General features: G+C 39.1%; 1 protein-coding gene across 1 annotated transcript in view; it reads right to left on the bottom strand.

Moving 5' to 3' along the window:
- atp2b4 (ATPase plasma membrane Ca2+ transporting 4) overlaps positions 1-17,446 on the bottom strand; it is a 111,922-nt gene extending 94,476 nt beyond the window's left edge. The window contains exon 1 of the mRNA XM_053483533.1: positions 16,686-17,446. The gene's annotated coding sequence lies outside the window, so the exon portion shown is untranslated. The remainder of the gene's footprint in view (positions 1-16,685) is intronic.
- Positions 17,447-17,977: the final 531 nt, after the last annotated feature.

Here is a 17,977-nt window from a genome sequence, read left to right as displayed (position 1 = left end):
ACCTCCTGCATCTCATTGGAGATTGTCCTTCCTCCATGCATGGCCTGGTTAGAATTGAGGGCTGGTTAAATGACTTAGAGGCAAAAGTTTGTATTCGATGCTTTTTAAACCACAGCAGTGACGCAGCACACACACACATACATACACGCACACACTAGAAGCTTATTTCTTACTTAACCTGGGTTTGCTGAGGTCAGCTGCATAAAAGTGTTTGCTAACCTCAAGCTCTCAGGAGAGATGAATCTGCAGCAGGTTGATCAACAGAAGACTGGGACTTGGGAACCTTGGCAGAGAAACTGGTTCAGCCCATCGTCTCGTGTACTGATTGCACTATAGCTGATCAATACGCACACATCCCACATGACTCTCTGGCCATCTCTGAGGGCCTTTCATAGTTAAACTCTAAGTGGATATCTATCGATTAGGCTTCAAACGATAAGTGATCGGTGGCTGAACTGCTACACGTTAAACTTAATCTCTGCTTTCATCTTGATCCTCAAGTTTTATCGGCTACTCCATCATATTTTCCATGATATTGTCTATTTTTCACAATAATGATTGTCCGGTATATTTATTTTTTCCCGACAAGTCCCTTTCTTAAAAGAATCTTTTTTGTCTTGAAATTGTGTCATGACACATTTGATATTTGTGGACATAGGTTAACCTTTTGTTTCGGCTTCATGCTAAAAAACATTTTGGTTTGAGCTAAAAATAATAATAAATAAATAAAAAGTGGATGATAAAATGTCAAGATATCATAATTTTTATTTGGATATACCCGACTGCAAAGATGGGGAAAATGTATTCCATGTCATGAATACATTGTGTGGTCCAAAACCTCGAATTTTTAGGCTTTTTTTTTTTTTTAACCGACTCCAACTTTCGAAAAAAATTTAATTGTTATATGTTTGCAATAAAAATGATGCAGTTCCTTCATAATCCTGCAGGTGGTGTGCTTTTAATTACAAGTCTTAGCATGAAACAGCATCCTGTGCGGGAGGGGCAAATTTTGTTTATACCAATATAAAGACCAGGTCACAGAGTACGCAAGAAAAGCAAGCTGAGAACAGAGAAAAAAAACCTGAGCCACTGCACAGACAGAGGGTATAGTGACTTGGGATGTTCTGAAAAAAGGATCAAAGCACTTGTAAAGCAACAACCAGACATCAAACAGGCGTTACCTAAACTTTACGGACAAATATTAACCTCTTTTAAACGGCAGAAAGGACAAAGTATAGAGAATGAAAGGATTTACTCATGATCCACAGCACACAGGATCATCAGTCAAGGATGGTGGGGTAGTGTCAAGCCTTTGGCCTGCATGGGTACTTCGGGAATGAGCTCACTAATCTTTATTGATGAGGTCACTCGTGATGGAAGTAGCAGAATGAATTGGAAAGTCTGAAGAAGCAGTCGGTCTGACAATCTGCAGACAAATAATCCAGTCTAATTGGGAGGAACATCATAATGCAGTGAGACAATGACCCAAAATACAACAAATTACTTTATCAGGGAAAAAGTGTTTAAAACTGTCCATCAAAAAGATGGACCAAAAAAGTCCATCAAACAGACTTTTACACAACCGACCAGATATTTCACTTTCTGAAGAGGAGACTGAAGGGAAAAAGCTCCAAAATAGACAACAACTAAAAACAAGCCTGAAAAAGGCATTGCAAAAGAAGAATGCACATGTTAGTAATGTAGTATGGTACCAACCAAATATTAAGTTTTACTTACCCATAAGCTCATCTGTTCCTATAGTGTGGTCAGCTAACATTGAGTGAGTTGTTAAATATAAAACAACAAAAATAATAATGCTAAAATAATTACATCACCACGTTCAGGGTACAGCAAAAACAGCAGAACTGGCCTTTCTGTTCCAATACTTTTGGATGGAACGGTAGCCAAAAACAAGCAACAAACAATTCTATTAACTACAAAATTAATTTTCAATCTTATTACGAACATTAAAATTATTCAGCCAAGCAGGAAAGAAAAGATAAGCTTCCAGGTTATTGTGCATTAGGCCCACAGACGATGGCACTGATATACCTCAGACTCGTCCGAATTATTTCCGAGATGCCTTTCCATCATCCTGTTTGCAATCGCGCTCTCTGGATGCACAGAGCGAATCGATATTCACACGGCTCACTGTCTCAGATGGCCATCGCCCCAAACTAACAAAGCCACCTGCCACGGCTTTGGGATTTCTTATCCTGTCATAAACAAATGCTGTCCCAGAATGTGTTGGGGGCGGGCGGTGAGCAGAATCTCTGTGCTCATGGCTAAATAAAGACACGTTCACTTTTGTTTTGGAATCCATTATGTGTGTCTGTGTGTATATATACAGGTGTGTGTGTGTGTGTGTGTGTGTGTGTGTGCGATGAGGCCTAAAGAAATTAAAGAACAATTACAGGGATTAACTAAGGTGTTCGGCAACCTTGAACAGCTTCCAAGTTCGAAATTGCACCCAATAAATACATATTCTTTAAAAAAAATAGATATCTTTTTAACTTTGCAACTTATTCACACACGTCATAAGCCAAAATGTTACGCGCTAACTTGCAAAAATGTATTAACCTGATATTGAAATGGTATCACGATAATATTGTATCGCATGATGCATGCCGATTCCCGTCCCTACTCATTTGTCCGATGATCATAAATAATGGAACACGTGCCTGACGAGTGTTTCTTGTTGCCCAGGTAATATGAAATGGTTATTTTGTGTGTGTTTGGTGATGCTATTTGCTGTGTCTTACCAAAAATGACTAAATGTTAGTATGGATTAGTAGACGTTGCATTTGTGATGGCTGCGACGTGAGGAGATCTGTCCAATAGAGGAGTTCAGTTTATTCATCATCATAACTGTGTAGGTGTTTAAGCACATTCATCATGTTGGCTGTATATGGAAAGGGCGTGCAACACAGACAGCATGCTGTTGACTTTTTAGTCACCAAGGGAGAATGTAAAGATTGTAAAGCGTATGGAAAACAAAATGTTAAGACGATGACCGCCGCCCCCCAAGCCGGAGATAGAGAATTATCAGCGAGAGGTTTAATGTGAAAGCATGGTGTAAGAGGGAAAGGATAAAGTTGTAATGGGTAACAGAGACACAACGTATATTTGTTGTTTGAGTCTTCGGCTGCTTTCACACAAGGCACGATTGATTCTTACTGTCCCCTGCTGTGCACCAGAGTACACTTGCATATTTACACTCTCCGACACAGTAGGTGGCAGTATGCGCCTCAGTTGGTTTGCAAGCTGTCAATAAACACGATACAAGAAAGTCAATATTCGCACTATGCCTAATATTATTGACGTTTTGGGAAAATGTCACAAGCGACCCTCTTGCATGCTGCATTAAGGATATGGTTATTGACGGCCACGTCGAAGCACTTATGCAAGTCGCTCTGAATAAGGGGGTCTGCCGAAGGCTGTAAATGCAAATCCGTGTCTTTCTACTTATCTGCTTTGTGGTTGCGTATTTCAGAGGATGTGTTAAGATATGTGCGGTCTGAGCACACACATAGATTTCAGAGGAGACGGATAGCACTGATGATGTAAGGTCCTTAAAAAATGGCCTATTTCAGGTCCAATACCTTTTTTTTTTCAGGTGTTCAAAACTACCTTTTCAAGTGGACACTTTAATGCGAGCATGACAGAGTGCTCACATTAAGCCACTGTACCAAACTTTGGGATCAAGTGTGCTGGGATCCATGCCCGAGACTAGTATTAAAGCACTCTTAGACATCAAAAGTGTCTTTTCAAAAGCTCATAAGAAATCTAAACATGCTACCTCTAGTATAATAACCCAAAAATGCAGGTGCAAAATTCTACACACCTTTGCAAAAGTGGCCTTGCTTTTCTCCCACTCTACTACGTTCATGAACATAGACACCTAATTTTCGCTTAGAATAGCCGTGGACTTTCCATATAGTCATATTTTTCCATATTATATTAAACTCGTTGCAGTGCTACAGTATGTTTGACCTAACTCAATAGGGGGTATATGGAATTACATAATTTTCATGCTACAGAACGGGTTTTTAAATAAATAAACTAAATACAATACTGTTTCATTGGTCATCATTCATTAGTAAAAACCTATCTGTGGTGAGCGTCATATATAAAAAATTGTTTTATAAACTTAAATGTACTGTTATGTTATTTGCTGGTGATATTGTGAGCAGCTGTGTTGATCTGATATCAGGGCTGAGTAGAAATTCCAGGGAAAGGGCTTGTTATCTTTGGTTTTTCCCAGTCTAAGGTTTTGTTTTGAGCATTAATTCTTGAGCACTGAGTCAAAAGCAAAGAAGGAAACTTTGTAGGCAGCACATTAGTGTAGTGGTTCGCACTATAGCCTTGCACTTCCAGGGTCTGGGTTCGATTCCCGTCTCTTTCCACATGAAGTTCGCATGTTCTCCTTGTGCTTGGTGGGTTTCCTCCAGGTATTCCGATTTGCTCCCACAGTCCAAAGACATGCAGATTAGGCTAACTGACGTTCCCAAACTGCCCGTGGTGTGCACGCGTGTGTGTGTGTCATGCCCCAAGTCTCCAGGGATAGGCTCTCGTATAAAAGACAATTATGAACTGGATTGTTGGCGGTTACTGTAAATAGTATTTGCATTGCTAAAAAATAAATTAAAGGAGTGTAAAAGCTTTAAAATTTCTCCTGATGCTAAAATCATATTCCACCAAAACATTTATAAAACAAAACGAGTACATGGTCTAGACAACATACACAGCAAAGCAGAGACTGACATTACTAACAATTGCACATGAGGATGGATTTTGGCCCTTTAGAATAACTCTTTGCTGTTGGTGTTGTTGAATGAACTTGTTTACAGAATAATTCTTTAATTAAAAATCTCCAACAAAAAAAGCAATCATCTGTAGTACTTTCAAAACAAATGCTCGTGACGGTGCTGCAGGAAAACCTGAGCGGAACCACATGTTTAACGGGACGTCCATTGCGGAGTAGTGCAGCCTGTGTGGGAATGATGAGCTCTAAGCCCTCTCCAAGCAAGTGCACTCCACAGAGGATTGAAGAGCTCTCGGTGAAAGATTTCTTGCCTCGAACACCCCCCCAGCCCTTGTTCTCAGATCTCATTCCCCAAACTCCCTTGCTAAGCGGAATAGCTCCATCGGCGTGATGAACAATCATGCTCTGTGCCAGCCTCTACCAGTAAGGATCAACTCCACTGTACCTTTTCATTTCTTCATCCCTTCCTCCTATACATTGAAAATTGGCCCTGTCGCTTGACTCAAACGTCCAACAGCTGCAGATCGGCAGCGATCGTTATGTACACGTAATTACTGCGTGGGCTTGACAAGCAGGGTGACAACGCAAATAAAGTTCCCATGCAGCTCTGGCTAGAACATGTCCCTTTATGCAGGTTCTCTTCTTCAAATTCTATCCTTGACCCGTAGAACAGTCAAATCCATCAGAAAAGAGCAGGTTATACCAGGTCTTTGAGGCAGTCTGGTAGAACGATGGACAATTGATCACAGCCATGTCAATTTCTCGAATCTGAAGTGTCAGAAAATTATTGCTTTTCTACAGCAGCATGACTTTGACAGGGAGTAAATCGCAGGTTTATATAAATGCGCACTTCATAATGCGTTATATTTTCTAAAGCAATGGATTACACAAGGATTTGTATAGTAACAGTGACCTGCATCGTTAATTAAAATGTGCACAACGTCCACATTTTCTGTAAGAGTTTTCTTAACTTTATGCAAAATAAAAAGACATAAAAGTTTGCTTAGTTGCTGTAATACAAGTGATAACAGGAACATTAAGTATAACTATATACAGAGTAAAGGTGCGATATGTCATTCTTTAATTAACATAGTATTTCAGGATGTGCCGTTAACGGGAACATAGGCAAATTTTTTCTTTTTTTTTTTTTTTATCTTTAGCCTCAAATGGGTCTCCAGTGAGAGAAAAAAAACAGGAACAGAGGAAAAAAATTAGACTATAATTAGACTATAAAAATAATCAGACTATAATAATCAAAAAGAACTGGGCAAACCCTCAGTGGCGTCACCCACAGTTTTACTGAATTATTAACGGTGGGAGCTCTGGTTGTCTGATTGTTGGCAGGAGCAGACTCCGCCTTTAATCCATAAATGGGTAAATGGGTGGAATGAGTGTTTCGGACACGCCTACCAACCTACCTACGGTTACCACAAGCTAGCTAGCTTAGCTTTATCTTTGCTAAAACGCTAAGGTGACAAACTGATTCATGCATTAACTTTTACATTTGTAACCTCTCGCAGCCGGAGGTCTAGAGAGAGCTGATTGGCCAAGCTCTCTCCCAGGGGAGGGATAAGAGGTACTTCGTGCTTCCACATATATATGTTATTGGAATATATATTCCAAATATATTAATTTATTCAACGTATTATATTAACTTATAAGACGGTTTGTAAAACTGTAAACCAATAAACATTTTTACAGAATTTCACAGTCTGTGGTTTATGGGAACTTGTTAGCAAACCTGTAATGAAATGTACTGTGAATCATTATAAAATAAATGTCTAAAAGTATCATTCCGAAGCTAGTATTTTGGGATCATATTAGCTATCCCCTTCTTGCTGTTTTCTTTGCTTTCATTATAGCATAAGCATTTACTTATTTCATTCCCTTATTTCACTTATACTGCACTCTTTACTTTTTGGAAGAAATAAAAATACTTCTATTTTACAGTCCTGTTTTCTTTAAAGCTATGTTAATCACCAGATGCATTCCATGTCCCAGAAATACTTTTACAAAAAATATCCTTACTGCCATTATTTTTAAAGGCATGCCTCTGCAAACATCATCAGTCTTGTGCCGCTGCAGACAGACTGCTGGGTTTGGTGGTTTTCGGCTCCGCGAGTGGGTGACTTTCACCCAACCCCTATCCACCTTCTCAGTAGACGCCAATGTGCTATGCTCTGATTACATTCAAAGCATGACTTGGAAGCCTGTCCTCGAGGCTCAAGGGGATCCCACGAATATACACCCACAAATGTGCTCTCTCACACACTTATATATTGGCACATGTAGAATGCACAATCCTTACATTCATTTACAATGGATTTACAAAAAAAAAAAAAACAACAGTAATAATAATATAAACAATATATTTTGGACCACATGATGTACATAACTATGATTCTTACCCTGAGAAACAGGGCAGTTTACCCAAATCAGGCAACTAATGTTTACAGTTGGCAACAATAGCCACCTAATAATAGACCTACTTTAAATTTTGGGTCTGTTAACTTCCAGTAAGATCGGAAAAGTGTGACGACATGCTAGCCAAATCCACCTCGTAGCTCAGACACAGTGCCGCCACTAGTCAAAAACGAGCGCAACATTCAATTTCTGATTTAATAGTGACAATAGAGAACAAAAAGCAGGTAAAAATAAGGAAAACATCATCCTGCACTCACACCTGATCACAGCACAAGTGTTGAAGCTTGCTGCGTCACAAACGCGTGAACAGTAAAGCAGACCAATGAGTACAAGCATCTGTCACAGACAGGCCTCCATCATCATCTCAGCGGACACCACGCTCTCAAAACTCCTCTAGATGACCCTGTCTGCCCGAGTGAAAACGCACCATGTGTTGCATTAGTGAAATAAAAGTAGATAATTTCTACTTCTGTTTACAAACGGATTTTTATACCTCGAAAGAAGCTTTGACTGTAACTCTTCTTCATTTCTTGCTCAGAGCTGTCTGGATCAGTTTGCATAAGCTCACACACTGCATCATTAGAGCAAAGACAGCAGAGCGGGCTGAGAATCTGCCGAACTCATTAATCGGTATGCAGTCGCTCTTGACTTGGAAGCAAACGCTGGCCTCTTGAAAAGTGTTAATATTCACATTAATGGCAAACCGGAGAGGGGGGTGGGGGGGCAGATAAGGGCAGAGGTGATGAAACACATGCAACACACCTGCTATTGAGACATAAGTGTGTGTGCATGTGGGTGTGTGCATGTGTGTGCAAAACTGCTTCTCTGAATTGCTTTGTGCGAGAATACATGACATTTTAACAAGTTTAGGTTAATAACCTGTTTGAAATTACATTTTCCTGAATTTCCTCTAAGAATTATGCTGCTCTGGAGTTCCCATGAACACAACAAAACAAGAAATTTGCATACAGCTATTACAACTTGAATTTGCATTTCCTACTTATGTAACTTGTGTTCTGCTGACATGCATGTCTATTCCAGACCAAATTTCAATTCCTAATTCATTGCAGTCACGTACGTGCATCTGGTCATATTGTGTGCGTGTGTGTGCGTGTGTGAGAGAGATACACAGAACCATTTATGGATTGCGGGCACAAGCACAGAGCCGTGCTCACATGGCTCAAGCCTCCTAATTCCCAAACTCCATCTACTTTGGGTGGGGAGGGAGCAGAAGACAGCACTCTCCGTTAATTAGAGGGAACGGTTGCTAGTCAAGTGAGACGAACTTAATATGTTCGGAAAAAAACAAACCGTGCTGCGCGGCCTGACTTCGAGCTAGGAACGAAAATTTCTTGGTCATGCTCTGAACACGCGTCCCGTCCGCACCCATGGGATTATGTAAAGTATACGACATTCATGCACGCACATGCTGGAAGAGTCTTCCTGATTTAACAGGAGCTGCAGATCTAGATTAAATCGCATTCGGAATTGCCCTGAAAAATGATTTATAATTCTACTGCAGATCTATCAAGTATTCAAAACATGATTAATAAATTGTTTCTCATTAAAAAAAAAAAAGAATTTCAATTATTCACCAACGATTAAGAAAAATGCCACCTGGAAACACAAAATATAAAAAAAAACACTAATCTGTTTAGTGACTCTGGTGGCAATTTGTTAGTTGATGATGGCGTGTTTTTCACTGTACTGTACCTGTGAGAGCTTAGCGGTTACAATAGAGTTTAATATGCGATCATTATTAAATGTGTCATTTACTTCTCCCTTTAATCTCATAACATAAAAGATAATGATCAGGCCTTCATGTACTGCAGATGTGTTTACATGGACCCTAATTTTCCAATAATTAATAGAAAAACAGCCAAACCTAAATAAAAATGCATCATGTAAACACCTTAGTCAGAGCACTCTGACATAATCCGGCCAAAACGGAATGAATTTACAACAGGAATGAGAGATGTGGTGTAAACATTTGATTATGTGTTCAAAGGCAAATATTAGCCATGTAAACACTTGATCTGGATGTTTCTCTCTTGAGGAATAAATATATTCTTTCTGCACGTTTGCTCCATGTGGGGGTATAATTAGCTGGCGTGACAACGTTTTCGGTAAATCGCTGTTTACCTCACACTTTCATGTACTCGTGTCTCTGGCTGAGAAAGGAGCCCGGATTTGTTAGATGTTTTACTATAAATGTAATCTAAGCCAATCATGGATGAGATTGAAATCTTGCAACCAATCAAAACTCAGAAGGCGGGATTTATCAGAAAAGATTGGAAGCCTAACCTAACCTCAAAGTTAAAGGAACAATAAAAACCTCTCTTCTGTCTTCTGTTGCATTGCCAGCAGATGAAACACTTTAGAACAAAATCGAACTTAAATGTTCCAATGTAAACACAAACCTCATCAGGTCAACAGTGATGTAAACAGTTAAGAAATCTCTAGTCAGAATGATTTTAATCAGATTGTCCATGTAAATGTAGCTAGTGTGTGAACGATTTTTTTTCCAGCAACGTTATATTAATGAGAAACCCAATGCAGAATGTGTTTTGCTGTAGATGTTCCAAAATGCAGTGAGGCTATATGACATGCAGTTGGTGTTGATGGCGTTAATTAGCATAAGCACTGGAACCTTTTTAGGTGGTCTTGTGGGTAATGTAGAAAAACAGGACAGCGTGTTGATGAAAGGCACGGGGAATAAAAAAAGGTCAACTTGGAATTTCATTAAAATAATTCTTTAACATAATTGAAGATCACATGTTAAAAAGAAAACACTGATATGTTAGTAGTTCGGCATGATTTTTAGTTTGCTTTAATGACATGCGTCATTAATCACACTACTCTCCTAGAAGCTAATGATATGAACTAATGAGAATCGTATCAGCAGATTGCTAGAAAGCGCCACTTTAGATTTTGTTGATATTTATGGCAATGTGGATATACGAGTCATGCCATGTTTCATTTCCGAGTACGAAACATACAGGCTAAAGGTACCATGTTAGACAAAACCCATGCTACACGCATATGCTTTATATGATAACATAACATTTATGGTTTCTACCCATCTAGGTTTTTATCCTTACCCTGTACATTACAATTTTACATCATTAAATATGTATCAAGAAATCACAACCTGTTCGACATATGCAGTTTGCCACAACGCGGCATCGGAGAATCATTTTTTCAAGTGGAATGTAACACGATCTTTTCCTGCTTCAGCCGTTCTCGGGCCAAGCTAGTAGAGAACCTAAGTAAGCTATGTAAAGTAACGAAGCAAGCTTATTCACTTTAAAATCAAGTAGCTAAAATAATAATAATAAAAAATGGGCGGCTAACATAATAAAAACAAGTAACACGAAACACGGAGCTTATTCATTATGCAGCAGTAGTATTCAAAGTTTATATTTAAAAATATATATATAAAATTAATGAAATTCCCTTTTTTATTGTGCTATACAGAATTAGCCTCTAGCTTATTGTGCAAAGCACAAAACAGTCACAATGCACAGACACACTCACAAGTACGTCATTTTGATGGGTCCTGTCACACTGGTGTTCACATATCAAGTGCAACAGAGGCATTAAGATTGAACACACTAGGTGCTGACAAGGTGTTAACCATTAGAGCTGTGAACCACTGCTAGACTGTCGATCAGATTCAATTTGAGTTCTGGGCATTGTTAGTTTTAATTTAATTCAACAGGAATACTGTTTATTGGATGATTTGTCTCAAATACAAAAAGATACAATACTCTCGCAAAAAAGGAGTATTTGTGAAAGATGGAAACGTTTATATTTTCTGCAGAAAGAGACATCCTCTGTCTCCCAGAGATGAAGGCACGTTTGGTACGAAAGTACAATTCAATCCCAGAACAGCAGCAAATGACCTTGAGAAGACATTGGGAAAAAGAAGTACCAGAGTATCTATTTCTATAGTAAAATAAGACAGATATTGACATAACCTGAAGGGTTGCTCAGCAAGGAAAAAGACACTGCTCCAGATTCACCAAGCTGAACATGGGGTCAAAGATCATGTGGTCTAACCACTGGTTAGATGAACCCAAAATTGAATTGTTTGGCCATGAATACTATCAATCCAACATTTGGGAAAAAAATGGGGGACCGTCGCAGCCGTGAAGCACGTGGGTGGCAGCATCATATTGTAGGGAGGATTTACCCCTGGACTGGTGCACTTCACAGAAACAGATGGTATCATGAAGAAGGAATGTGGATATATTGAAACATCATCTTACATCAGCAGCCAGAAAGTTAAGTCTTGGTCACAAATAGGTCTTCGAAATGGGCAATCGCCACAAGCATACTTTTAAAGTTGTGACATGGCTTAAAGACAATAATTTCAAACATATTGGAACTCAATCCAGTACAGTGTGAGCAAGGATGCCCACAAACCTGATGCAGTTACACCAGTTCTGTCAGGAGAAATGGGCTTAAAAACCTTATTGTAATATGTTTGTGGAAAGCTACACAAAACCTTCAACCAAATTTTGAACAAGTTAAAGGCAATGTTAACAAATACTAACTACGTGTATGCAAATGTCTGTCCCAATGGGAATGGGATGAAATAAAAAATATATATTAAAATATATATTATATTAAAATAGTAAAAAAAAGATTAATGCTAAAAATAACTTGAACAGCCTTAATGAAATTAGTGATTATATTATTTAAGGTTGAAGCGCATGTACATGTCTGCCTGTCTTTCTGTACGGCAGAACTCTTTGCATAACTTATTAATCCAAAGAAATAAAATTTGAGGTTGAGTGTCTTACACCTTATTTACTTTAAATCGTACTTCTTTCTTCATCAGTGAGTCAAATCCACTCCCTGTTTAGAGTAGATTATTACATCCTGCACATGACTGTTCACATCACCACTTGTACTCAACATTTGAGCGGCTAACACTATCATTTCGGATGTTTTACACCTCGCCCTCACCTCGGACTGCTGCAGATATGTTTGCTCTAACTTCCCGCAGGAAGATTAAACATACAATCATCTGTCCATACATCTTTGATGATTCCGTTTTCAAAAGTTACATACCTTTTTTTGTCATGCTTTGTCATGCGTTTGTTTGTGTTTGGTAAGGATTTGGGCGCTTTGTAGGTGCATTAAGGTCGTTTGTGTCTTCCGCCTACCATGTATTTAGGGTAAACTAACGCATTGATTGGCTTTGTTTAGTGACGCATATAGCCATGCCTGATCTGAAGGCAAAATCATTGTATTGGTTAAAAAAAAAAAAAAAAAAAAAAAGATTGCTGTTAGATAATCTGGCACAAAACTGCTCATAACATCCCTTTTACTCAACGTTCTGATTTAATTCATGGCGCTGACACAACTTCAGGCAAATACCTAACTACTGCCAAAGTTTCATTAAATCCTGTCAAGTCAGTTTTCGCGTGAAGTTGTGACTAAATTGAGTAAACATATATACAGACATACATAGACAATTTAAAAAAAAACTGGTTTCAGGTCCTCCAATGTATGAAATGTAAATAAATAGAATTAAAAGAGACAAAACCTCTTTTTTATTTATATAGATAATAACAAACCATATTATGACTATGCTCTGTAATTCGGTGGCGTCCCGGCTGAGGTGTATCCCTAACCAACACCCATCGCTCCCGGGATAGTCACTACTGTAGATTCACCATCATCCTGACCAGGTTAAAGCAGCTACTAATAATAAATGAATATACTATGACTGAGAATAAACATTATACCACCATAGCTAAATTAACCAACCCCTTGGTTAGCCAAGTCTCCTAACTAACAAGTTACCTGGCAATAGCAGCTGATCGTTTACAACTGTAACACACAATTTTTATTCTAGTGTTTTATGCCTAACAAAAACAGACAGATAGATGAATTAAAAGCATTTCAAAGAATTTTGCTAATTTATTTTAAAAGTTCGTATACAAATTAATTTAAGCTATTAACTTGCATATAATTTATAGCATGAAAGTTTATGACTACATAAGAATTGTAAAAATGTTGTACGCACACGTTTTTTTTATTTGCTTGTTTTGTCATCTTAGCAACATGACCGAATTAACTAATTAATCGAAGCTTGAGCTGATTTGTTAAATTAACATTAATTGTACCCTTAAAGAGCTGGTTTACTCGCAGGTTCCTTCTATTAATTAGTCGTATGACTGGGCATGCACTGAGTGATTGTGCAGCAGCAGCAATTTTTTGGGGTTTTCCCTGGCCAGAGGAAGTCAGAAGAGCAGGTCTGCACATGCAACGTGTGCCATGAGAAGTTCCCAATTATTCTGCTTTCAAAACAGAAATGCTTTTATTTTAGCAACACGTGTTCTGTGACTATGCACATGAGTGTATGTGATGTAAAGTTCCATTTTGTAATGGAAGATCTGAGTTGCCACTTCCCTGAACTGCAGGATTTCCTCAAAAAAAAAAAAAAAAAAAAACTGGACTAAATCCAGTTAATTCACATTTTTCGGTTAACTTTTGTGTAAATATTTGTACACTCCTAATTATTATAATCAATTATTCGAATTAACAAATAATATATATATATATATATATATATATATATATATTTTGGCCACAAATAAAAAAAAAAAAGCACGGACATGAGGACAACAAGTGTATAACGATACCGAGGAATAGGTACTTACTTTACAATTAATTTTAGTACAGAACACACGATTCAGGCAATTTACCCAGATTTGTTTCAAGATGTAAAGGGAATGTAACATGAACCACGGCCTGACTGCTCTGAGCCAGCTGCTCAGAAAACCAGACAGGCCTCCTCACGGAAACCTGGACATGGACTCATTTAACATAAAAGCCTGCATTTAGGCTTAAGATACTGTGAGAAAACATTTGCTATTTCAAAGAGAAAACACATCAGTTTATCAGTCATTTGGGGCTACATGTAGAAATTACATGTCAGCTCAATCACCTTTAAGATTTATTTTTTAATCCGAAGGTTGAATTACACCTATAACATCTATTTTTATACTACAGTATGTTAAGAAAATGATGGCCCTATCCCCCTTAGCTCATGCAATAAATATTTATATTAATATACATATTATATAATTAATTTGCATTTACCCGTTTCAAACATATATTTTCAAAAAGCTGTTTCTTTATGACCTGTTTTCATGAAATGTGCACTAATGTTTCTATCCACAAGAACATCACAAAGGTAATTCTCAAAATCTTGTCTTTGGTTCAAAAAGGATGTCAAAGTAATGTCTTGTATTATAAAGAGCTTGATTTTCATAATGTCTGCTGATTAGAAACAGTCACTTGCGAAACTAAATTATAGAGTATAACAAAATGTTTAACAAGAGTTTTCACACTTTTTTTCAGCTGTCGAGGATTTCAATACAACTGCCTTCATCAAGGTCTTTCGAATTTCTCAAGGTTGATAACCTAGATCGTGAGCTGCTGTTGTATTTTGAAGTTATGCAGTACCAGTCACAGGGTCATTCCCAGGAGGCAACAACAGACTTAGACTAAATATTATAATATTGATAAAAAACAATAAAAATACCCCTACTGATGAAGAAACTCAAATGGTCAGAATCATATTCTTACTCAGTACAGAGTATTTATATTCAAAAATAATTATTCTACACCATTAAACAATTAGAAATGGGAATAGTAAAGTAAAGGCACACACCCAAAAATGCACCATTAAATCCGTGTTTGTCAAAACAGGAGGCAGGACATACACACTGTCTGGCCAATTGCATGTGCACAATTGAATATTTACCATCCCATGTTTAAAACATTAATGCTGAGTCCTGCTGCCGTGACAGCCACCACTGATCTCGAAAAGGCTTTTGTCCACATTTTAGCCTGGCTGAGGACATTTGTGACACTGTCTGTGAAAACCAGGCTGTGTGATTCACCGTTTTCTACATAAACTCTTTCTGCATTAAATCACAAAAGAAATAACTTTCGCTAGTTTTGCACAGACAAGGTCACATTTGTTCTCATTCAGACTGTCACCGGCACTGATTCCTGGTCTGCATCAATCGACCCAAATTACCCCAGAGGTGTTCGGTGGGGTTGAGGTCAAGGTTCTGGAGAAAAACCCTCGAGATCTTCAACATCTAAGCCAGTTGTTTCCACCCTTTTCACACTTTTCCACCCCTTAGCTGCAGATTAGGGGAATCTTAAATACGTTCAGCTAAATTCTGAACAGTTCGGGTAAGGGCCACTAACTGGTGTGACGAAATAATGTATGTTCTGGGACGTTAGTTCTCCCAAGACTAATACGGGAATGAGTCATCGTCTATACCACTTCATCCTGTATACAGGATCACAGGGGGCCTGGAGCCTTTCCCAAGAGACAGAGCATGGGGCTCTATCTAGACATAGAGCATGAGGGTACCAGTCCATTGCAGGGCACGCACACATACATACATACATAAACACTCACACACCATGGGCAATTTGGGAACGGCAATTAACCTAATCTGCATGTCTTTGGATTGTGGGGAGAAACCGGAGCATCCATAGCACAGGGAGAACATGCAAAGACTAAGCACAAAGAGCTGAGGCGAAAATCAAGCCCCGAACCCTGAAGGTGCAAGGGGACAGTGATTACCACTAAGCCATGTCAGGAATTAATCATATCTTCCGACGAACATAGACATACATTTTGAAGCACTTCTGGGTGGGACAACAGATCAAAGTAAATTTAGAGTTTATACTACAAACTGGGATTGGGTTTTTGCTTGAGGAGTCGGAACTCCCAATTCATCCACAAGTGCACTGCGTCTGGCGTGAAGTAATGAAGCTGTAGCACGCTAGTGCACCATTCATCCGGTAAGGAGCTGCCTGAGGTTCAGCCTAGGTCTCTTCCATGCTGAAGAACAAACCGCAGGGTTTCCCCCCTCAGCGCACTAGCGCCATGACGTCACTCGCCTCGAGCGCCACTGATTAATTAGGGGAGCCTTTTAGTCCTGAAGGGGGGAAAAATCCTCCGGTTTGTCCGTGCGATTTAAACCCGTCCTTCTGAGTCGCCTGGTTAATTAAAGCCACCGGTGGCTAATTACAGTGATTTCGAGAACGACACAATACCTTCTCCGCAAAACACTTCGCGGTCGCGTGCTCCGTTTTCAGTCGACATGACGCGGTGAAATAACGCCTTACGAAAACGTGTGTGCGCGACAGATCATTTGGGAAGCTTTAAGACGTTATTGGAAGCGTCATGGCTTTGTTACTTCCGCATCCAATCTGTCTATTGGAGAAGACAAGAACGTACTGATCAAAAAACAAAACAAAAATCACCAAACAACAAACAATAACGACATGCTTGCTTTGCTTTATATTTGAGCGGAAAACAACATGACCTGTATGCTTAAACAATTTCGTTAGAAAATCGTAACACTCAAACAATAACAATAGTGCATGAGATGCAGCATACGCACGCACGGAAAACACTCACACCTGTAGACAAATTAAATATACTAACCTTCAATAGGTGGGAAAATACGCAGACTTAAGCCGACACTCCTGGGACTGACCTTCCTCCTCCGGTTCTCTTCAATGCATGAAAGTGGCTCGGACTTTTATACAATCCCGTCAAAAATCGCAGTCCTTTCCTTTGCTCCCTCTCAAATGTGTGTGTGAGCATACACAAAGCAGTGCTTTTCCTCTAAAAGCGTCTCTTGCAATAAAAAAAACGAGTTAGTGTAATTGTAATACGACGCGGACGGAGCACGCGCTTTCTTTAATGCAGCACTGTGGCAGTTGCTCGGCGCGTGCGCTGCAAACTAAACTTCAGCCCACCGGTCAACAAGCTGGGCGTTTACACACGTAACGCTCGAGCAACTACTCGCGGGTTTAAAATATTATCGTTAATAATTAATGTAATGATAATATGCTAATGTAATCATAATAAAACCGGAAACGTCCTACAGTAACGTTGACGCGCGAGCGATAAAGTAGAAAGCTGTAGTAGTAGACGCTGCCTCTTCGACAATCCAGTAGCTGAGAAGGAAAAAAAAGAGGAAATGTAAGCAGTAGAGAGAGAGAGAGAGAGCGGGCTAACGCTCAGCCCTGAACGCAACAGTTTCGACTTCTTTCCTGGCGAATAATCCGCCTTTCTACCTCCCTCTCGACCAAAATGTACAAAAAAGTGCGAAACAAACGTACACCTCGAGCTGTTTTTAACCCTTTATCTTTCTTTTTTTTAATGTTGGCGTGTTAAACTGAAAGCTGAGTGAATGACAGCGCTTAGGATACGAGAGAGAGAGCGAGGGAGGGACTATAAGCTTTGGGAATCGGGCCCTGCTTTACTTAAAAACAACCGATCCCGGATCAGGGTGTACTACAATAAACGTCTGTTTACGAGCGCTAAAACCGACCTGGAATCAGTTTTCATGTAGTGGTGATTCGAGTTAAGAAAGAGAGCAACAGGCGGGCAAGTCGAACCAAAAAAGGAACCCAAAAAAAGGGACGCAAATAAACACCCGTTTGTGTTTATTTTAGGTCGGTTAAACAACGTAAAATTAAAGAGTGTCTAAATTAACCAGATTTTTTTTTTAAAGTTAACAGGATCTAGTTTATGTCCGAATACTTAACTAAGAATAAAGTTCTTTTCAAATAATCACTTATTAAAATGGCTTAAACGTTAGTGATTTAGCGCTGTCACCTTGCACCTCCAAGGTCCTGGTTCGGTTCCTGGGTTCTGTGGGAATGTTCTCCCCATGCTTGGTTTTCTCTAGGACAATCCGGTTTCCTTCAATAATCCCAAATTGTCCC

The sequence above is a fragment of the Clarias gariepinus genome, chromosome 23 (assembly GCF_024256425.1).
Source record: "Clarias gariepinus isolate MV-2021 ecotype Netherlands chromosome 23, CGAR_prim_01v2, whole genome shotgun sequence".
Taxonomy (NCBI): Eukaryota; Metazoa; Chordata; class Actinopteri; order Siluriformes; family Clariidae; genus Clarias; species Clarias gariepinus.
Note: the sequence above shows the minus strand (reverse complement) of the source record. Positions and strands in the feature narration are given on the sequence as shown.